Raw genomic sequence first — 322 nt, 5'->3', positions numbered from 1 at the left:
TTCCTTGACTCTCCTCTCGAGCACCCTCAATGGTCTCGCCTCTAAAGTCATGTTAGGCTGAAGATCCTCAGGGATCTTAGCCAACAACTGATCACCCTCGTGAAGACACTTCCTCAGCATCGACACATGAAATACCTTGTGGAACGCACGCATAACCTCAGGCAACTCCAACCGGTATGCCACTGGTCCCACCCGCTCAACCACTCTGAACGGACCCATGTACCTTGGACTCAACTTAGTCTCCGTCAATGACCTGTTCGGACCCTGCACCATGGCCATCTTGAGGTACACTCTATCACCAACCTGAAACTCAAGATCCTTT

The sequence above is a fragment of the Camelina sativa genome, chromosome 5 (genome assembly GCF_000633955.1).
Source record: "Camelina sativa cultivar DH55 chromosome 5, Cs, whole genome shotgun sequence".
NCBI lineage: Eukaryota > Viridiplantae > Streptophyta > Magnoliopsida > Brassicales > Brassicaceae > Camelina > Camelina sativa.
Note: the sequence above shows the minus strand (reverse complement) of the source record.